The sequence below is a fragment of the Gossypium hirsutum genome, chromosome A07 (genome assembly GCF_007990345.1).
Source record: "Gossypium hirsutum isolate 1008001.06 chromosome A07, Gossypium_hirsutum_v2.1, whole genome shotgun sequence".
NCBI lineage: Eukaryota > Viridiplantae > Streptophyta > Magnoliopsida > Malvales > Malvaceae > Gossypium > Gossypium hirsutum.
The window spans coordinates 275,481-282,737 of record NC_053430.1 but is presented as its reverse complement, the minus strand read 5'-3'; the positions used below and the strand labels follow the sequence as shown (position 1 = coordinate 282,737).

The following is a 7,257-nucleotide window of genomic DNA, read 5'->3' as shown; positions in this document are numbered from 1 at the left end:
GGAAAAGCCTTAATTAATTCAACATTTAGGCTTTTAAATATCCACAATTAATGGATAGCAATCGAGTGCTTCTACACACAACAATTCCACTAAACTACCTATCAATATTTGCATATCTTGATTAATAAATTTGATCAACTTAAACACAATAATCTCAAAATAAGTTCGTATTAAATTTTTTTCACTTGAAATTATCTTAAATTTAAAATCAGTATAATCCAAATAGTCATTTAGAGCGCTAAATAAAATACTAAAAAGTTAAATTACAAATTTGAAATTTAATCTTTATACTTTTATTTCAGGAATTTAGTCTCTCTATTTTTATATTTTAAAATTTAAGTCCAATTATAAACCCTATTAAAATTATTTTATTAAATTAAGGTTCATTACAATTTATATCATTATACATTATTACCAAGCGATCATTACGGAGTACATGATATAACATAACAAGTGTTAACGTATTAAACTTGTTATCTAGCCATCATTATAGAGTACGTTGGAGGAATGTTTTTGATGGGACAAGGATATTTGTAACATGACAGATCTCACTATTCATTTTACCTTTGATGGGATAAAACAATTGAACTCACATGATGTTTAGTAAATGACTTCGTATTTTAAACGAGGTCTACACCTCCGTTGTTTAAGTGGTAATCTTCTAGAGAGGATGATTTTACAAGTGATTTTCTGATATGCTGGTGACAGATTTTCTGTTTAAGTGTCTTCTAAACTTCCCATGTATTCTAACATGAATGGAACTTAAAATAAAAGTATAACAAAAAGGAATATTCAAAACGAGAGGATATGAAAGAATATGAAAAACACGTGTCACAACGAGAATCTCCTTTCCTCTATGCTTTGCTTTTTTAAAAAAAAAATCAGAGTGAAATTAAAAGACTAAAAGAGGTGGGGAATGTGCAGTGCAGATAAGAGAAAAAAAGGGCATGGATTGGAGTCTTGTACCAGAAGAGATGTTGCTTCTAGATATTAATTTTTGGGGTTCTTTTAGAAAGAGAGCAATACCCATCATTAAGGGAATTCGATGCAGTCGTCTCTCACAACACATGACATGAGCTTGTCTTTTTTTTTTTTTTACTTTCATGTAATGTTTAAAAAAAAAAAGCCATTGTTATCGTTTTCAAGTGATGCTCCTTGTCATAATATCCCTAAGTTTGCAGAGAAACATGTTGTAATTTGGGAGAGAATATTTGTTACCTTCCTAACCACTTTCATTAAAGTTAATAGCAGAAGATTCCCAAGGTTTTTTTCTTTTAACCCTTTTTTCCCCTTAATTTAATCACATTACAGATATATTCCTTCCTTAAGAGTCAAATATATATGATATTTCTTTTCTCTCTGCTGAATTCCATGCACTCCATTATAGCGCAATTATGCAACTTTCGAAACCAATAAACAAAGTTGCATTGCCTTGGATACTTAATAGCTAATCGATATACAAGTGGGATCAATGCCAGGTCTACTATATGTGTATACATATTTATAATTTTATAGGGCTAGTTTAATGTAAAATACTAAGATTAATATACTATTTATATACAAGCGAATCTAGAAATTATTCTTTAGGGAGATTAAAATTAAATTATAAATTTTTGAAAGGTCAAAATGTAATTTTATTATTTATTAATTTATAATTTCATTATTTTAAAGGGACTAATTTTTTTTTCATTTTAGAGGTCAAAGTGCAATTTTATCATATATTAATTTATAATTCTTTTAATTTATGAGTGGTTTGATGTCAATTTTCCATTTGGGAGCCTATCCCCATTAAATCTGCCCTTTGAATTTGACTTAAATATTCATTTGGTACTTGACCTTCTTTTATTAGAACACGCATATTAACATCATTGAATCACATGTTGTTTGTCTAGGTATAATTGACATTGAAACTAAACTCAGTGCCAAATAATATAGCCCAAGAAATATTATTAAAAAGTTTTGAAATCTAGGAAAGAATCAAAAGATAATACATCTTCCTAAACAATCAAAGTAAGCAAAATAAAAGCAAAAAAAAAACACTAAAGAAAAAAGCAATAAGAAGAGAAGAATAATTTTGCATGGTGATTCGAATTCGTACAAGACTAAGCACATGACCTTTATGTTTTGCTTTGACCTTTATTATGTTGATGATTCCTTCTATCTCTATTTATTTTTTTTTTTAATTCTTTTTTTGCCTTAATTACTTTATCTTTTTCCTCTCTACAACCCTACTTTATTCCCAATTGAAACTCACCTTTAAAAGAACCGAATCCTCATTGTGTTCACAAACCACTTATAATACCCTTCCCTTCCCTTTCTTTCTATTTGTTGGTGTGTGATCTTATAGCTAGCATGTCACCACTATTCTTCCAAACAACAACTTTTATCAGATAGTTTTCTTTTCTTCTTCTCTTGTCTTTTATTACAGTCAGACACTCCGTACAAAAGCAAAAACATGGCATCATCTTCTTCTTCTGAACTAACCCTTGATTGTAAACCTCATGGCCATTTTGCGGCGCCGTCCAAGTGTTACGCAGACCAGCAGCAGATTGTTGTTGTTAATCATACATTGAAGCTTGAAGACTACCTTTCTCGTCTCGAGGAAGAACGCCTTAAGATCGATGCTTTCAAACGTGAACTTCCCCTTTGCATGCAACTTCTCACCAATGGTACTTTACATATATATATTATAGGATATCAATTTTACCTTTTGATTCTTAAATTTTTTTTATATATAATAGAATCATCACCACCTTGAGATCCAAATGACAAGAAAGAACTCAAATATTTTTTCCTAGAGCTGATTTGTTATAAGTTCCTACCTTTTTTCCTTCTATTACAATCATTTTTATTTATGGCATTTAATTATAGTTTTAGTCTAGCTATTGTTTTGAAATTGAGATTTAATCTCTTAAGTTAAATTTTACATGAATTTAGTTCACTCTATTTTTATAATATTATTAGTAGGTCAAATTGATAACATTGTTAATTATAGTTATTAAAGTGATAATCTAATTTTTTAAAAATATTATTATTAATTAAATATGATTAATTATATCTCCATGTGTAGCTGCAGATCTTGACATTTTGGAGGGACAAACTAAAATTTAATGATTTTAATGAAAGTTTTTAAAAATTTGATAAATCTAACTACTTTTAGAAAATTCGAAGGCTTAATGAGAATTTTTTTTTAAAAAATTGATATTTCTAATTGAAACTTTTAAAAATTTGAAAAGTCTAATGAACTTTTTTTAAAAAAATTAAGGTTTAATCAAAATTTTCAAAAAAAAAAGTATAATAAAAATTTTTAAAAATTTTAGAGACTTAAATCTCAATGGCAATCCGCCTTTGTCCATGTGGCTCTAAGACCAAATGACCGAGAAAAATTTGCATAATCAAACATCTAGCAATTTGATGAGTTTTAATCTACTAATAATATTATAAAAAAAATTCAAGTAAGTTAGAATTAGCTATGAATTCCAAAATTGTAACGGTACTAAAACCGGAATTATACAATTTATAGAAGTTAGAATTAGCTATGAATTCATACGATTCAATATATGCATACATTTTCTAAAGAACTAAAGCAATAATGAATAGTAAGAGTTATTTTTTCCTTGTTTTCAGCTTTGGAGTCATCAAGACAACAACTACAGGCATACCGAGCGAATCAAGGACCAAAACCAGTTCTTGAAGAATTCATGCCCCTCAAAACCTCAGTGTCGGAGAACATAGACAAGTCCCAAACCATATCTGATCATAAAGCCAACTGGATGACCACTGCGCAACTATGGAGCCAAGCAGGACATTACGAAACCAAACAACAATCCTCCTCAATTACTACATCATCCCCTAAAGACACTGATATTGGTCTGAATGTTGTTAGTCCCAAGTTGGGATCATCATTAGATTCCAAACAAAGAATTGGAGGAGCTTTCCTTCCATTCTCCAAAGACAGAAACTCATGCAGTTCTGCTCTCCCTGATTTATCACTTGCTTCTTCAGACACTGAAAACGGAACATCTTGTCAACAAAGAGATGATGGACAAGTAACAACAGAACTGATGGGCAAACAACGAATGGTTCTAACACTAATCAACCTCATAGGAAAGCTAGGCGTTGCTGGTCACCTGATTTGCATAGGAGATTTGTCAATGCTCTCCAAATGCTTGGTGGCTCTCAGGGTACATCCTCATTTTTGTCTTGTTGGCCTTTGTTTAGTTGATTTGAAGATCATATCATTGTTTGTAATCATGTTTTGATGGTTATGGTTACAGTTGCTACACCGAAACAGATCAGGGAGTTAATGAAAGTTGATGGTTTGACCAATGACGAAGTGAAAAGCCATCTGCAGGTAAACCTGACACAGTACCAAACACTGGAAAGATATGTCGGTGGCTGATCTTGTAATGCCTTGGATTTTTTTGGCAGAAATATAGGTTGCATACAAGGAGACCAAGTCCAATTCCACAAGCAGCAGGAGCTCCAACACCCCAGCTTGTAGTCTTAGGTGGTATCTGGGTTCCACCAGAGTATGCAACCGCCGCCCACAGTGGGGGTCCCGCATGTATGGTGCTCACCACCACCACCACCCAGCAGTTCCCCATGCACCACCTCACTTCTGTGCATCACCAGTGCCACAAGAGTTCTACACTACTGCTGCAACCCCAGCTCTACCTCCACCTCACCACACCTTCCACCACCAACTCCACACATGTACATGCCGACTCACCGGAACCTGACGTCAGGGCTGAGAGTGGTAGTGGAAAGGGAGAGCTGGGGTTGCAGCAGTAGTGTAGAACTCTTGTGGCACTGGTGATGCACAGAAGTGAGGTGGTGCATGGGGAACTGCTGGGTGGTGGTGGTGGTGAGCACCATACATGGCGGGACCCCCACTGTGGGCGGCGGTTGCATACTCTGGTGGAACCCAGATACCACCTAAGACTACAAGCTGGGGTGTTGGAGCTCCTGCTGCTTGTGGAATTGGACTTGGTCTCCTTGTATGCAACCTATATTTCTGCCAAAAAAAATCCAAGGCATTACAAGATCAGCCACCGACATATCTTTCCAGTGTTTGGTACTGTGTCAGGTTTACCTGCAGATGGCTTTTCACTTCGTCATTGGTCAAACCATCAACTTTCATTAACTCCCTGATCTGTTTCGGTGTAGCAACTGTAACCATAACCATCAAAACATGATTACAAACAATGATATGATCTTCAAATCAACTAAACAAAGGCCAACAAGACAAAAATGAGGATGTACCCTGAGAGCCACCAAGCATTTGGAGAGCATTGACAAATCTCCTATGCAAATCAGGTGACCAGCAACGCCTAGCTTTCCTATGAGGTTGATTAGTGTTAGAACCATTCGTTGTTTGCCCATCAGTTCTGTTGTTACTTGTCCCATCATCTCTTTGTTGACAAGATGTTCCGTTTTCAGTGTCTGAAGAAGCAAGTGATAAATCAGGGAGAGCAGAACTGCATGAGTTTCTGTCTTTGGAGAATGGAAGGAAAGCTCCTCCAATTCTTTGTTTGGAATCTAATGATGATCCCAACTTGGGACTAACACATTCAGACCAATATCAGTGTCTTTAGGGGATGATGTAGTAATTGAGGAGGATTGTTGTTTGGTTTCGTAATGTCCTGCTTGGCTCCATAGTTGCGCAGTGGTCATCCAGTTGGCTTTATGATCAGATATGGTTTGGGACTTGTCTATGTTCTCCGACACTGAGGTTTGAGGGGCATGAATTCTTCAAGAACTGGTTTTGGTCCTTGATTCGCTCGGTATGCCTGTAGTTGTTGTCTTGATGACTCCAAAGCTGAAAACAAGGAAAAAATAACTCTTACTATTCATTATTGCTTTAGTTCTTTAGAAAATGTATGCATATATTGAATCGTATGAATTCATAGCTAATTCTAACTTCTATAAATTGTATAATTCCGGTTTTAGTACCGTTACAATTTGGAATTCATAGCTAATTCTAACTTACTTGAATTTTTTTTTATAATATTATTAGTAGATTAAAACTCATCAAATTGCTAGATGTTTGATTATGCAAATTTTTCTCGGTCATTTGGTCTTAGAGCCACATGGACAAAGGCGGATTGCCATTGAGATTTAAGTCTCTAAAATTTTTAAAAATTTTATTATACTTTTTTTTTGAAAATTTTGATTAAACCTTAATTTTTTTAAAAAAAAGTTCATTAGACTTTTCAAATTTTTAAAAGTTTCAATTAGAAATATCAATTTTTTTAAAAAAAAATTCTCATTAAGCCTTCGAATTTTCTAAAAGTAGTTAGATTTATCAAAATTTTTAAAAACTTTCATTAAAATCATTAAAATTTTAGTTTGTCCCTCCAAAATGTCAAGATCTGCAGCTACACATGGAGATATAATTAATCATATTTAATTAATAATAATATTTTTAAAAAAATTAGATTATCACTTTAATAACTATAATTAACAATGTTATCAATTTGACCTACTAATAATATTATAAAAATAGAGTGAACTAAATTCATGTAAAATTTAACTTAAGAGATTAAATCTCAAATTTCAAAACATAGCTAGACTAAAACTATAATTAAATGCCATAAATAAAAATGATTGTAATAGAAGGAAAAAAGGTAGGAACTTATAACAAATCAGCTCTAGGAAAAAATATTTGAGTTCTTTCTTGTCATTTGGATCTCAAGGTGGTGATGATTCTATTATATATAAAAAAAAATTTAAGAATCAAAAGGTAAAATTGATATCCTATAATATATATATGTAAAGTACCATTGGTGAGAAGTTGCATGCAAAGGGGAAGTTCACGTTTGAAAGCATCGATCTTAAGGCGTTCTTCCTCGAGACGAGAAAGGTAGTCTTCAAGCTTCAATGTATGATTAACAACAACAATCTGCTGCTGGTCTGCGTAACACTTGGACGGCGCCGCAAAATGGCCATGAGGTTTACAATCAAGGTTAGTTCAGAAGAAGAAGATGATGCCATGTTTTTGCTTTTGTACGGAGTGTCTGACTGTAATAAAAGACAAGAGAAGAAGAAAAGAAAACTATCTGATAAAAGTTGTTGTTTGGAAGAATAGTGGTGACATGCTAGCTATAAGATCACACACCAACAAATAGAAAGAAAGGGAAGGGAAGGGTATTATAAGTGGTTTGTGAACACAATGAGGATTCGGTTCTTTTAAAGGTGAGTTTCAATTGGGGAATAAAGTAGGGTTGTAGAGAGGGAAATAAAGATAAAGGTAAT

General features: G+C 33.3%; 2 pseudogenes; one reads left to right on the top strand and one right to left on the bottom strand.

Moving 5' to 3' along the window:
* The first annotated feature begins 2,301 nt into the window (after positions 1-2,301).
* LOC121232302 (myb family transcription factor EFM-like) lies at positions 2,302-4,742 on the top strand (annotated as a pseudogene).
* Positions 4,743-4,744: 2 nt separating this feature from the next.
* Positions 4,745-6,970, bottom strand: LOC121232301 (myb family transcription factor EFM-like; annotated as a pseudogene).
* Between the last annotated feature and the right edge of the window lie 287 nt (positions 6,971-7,257).